Source organism: Myotis davidii, unplaced genomic scaffold (assembly GCF_000327345.1).
Source record: "Myotis davidii unplaced genomic scaffold, ASM32734v1 scaffold673, whole genome shotgun sequence".
Taxonomy (NCBI): domain Eukaryota; kingdom Metazoa; phylum Chordata; class Mammalia; order Chiroptera; family Vespertilionidae; genus Myotis; species Myotis davidii.
The window spans coordinates 2086992-2087225 of record NW_006286677.1 but is presented as its reverse complement, the minus strand read 5'-3'; the positions used below and the strand labels follow the sequence as shown (position 1 = coordinate 2087225).

The window sequence follows — 234 nt, the reverse complement described above, 5'->3', positions numbered from 1 at the left end:
TGTAGGATTTTTTGTCTTTTAATTTTTGGCATTTTAATTATGATGTGTCTGGGTATGGGCCTGTTTAGGTTCTTGCTTGGGTTTCTCTGTGCTTCCTGAATTTGTGTGACTTTTTCCTTCACACAGAAGCTTAGGAAAGCTTTCTGCCATTATTTCTTCAAACAGGTTCTCTATCTCTTGTTCACTTTCTTCACCTTCTGGTACTCCTATAATGCAAATATTGTTACACTTCAT

General features: G+C 36.3%; 1 pseudogene; it reads right to left on the bottom strand.

The window, feature by feature from the left end:
- LOC107182232 overlaps positions 1 to 234 on the bottom strand; it is a 47590-nt pseudogene extending 47356 nt beyond the window's left edge.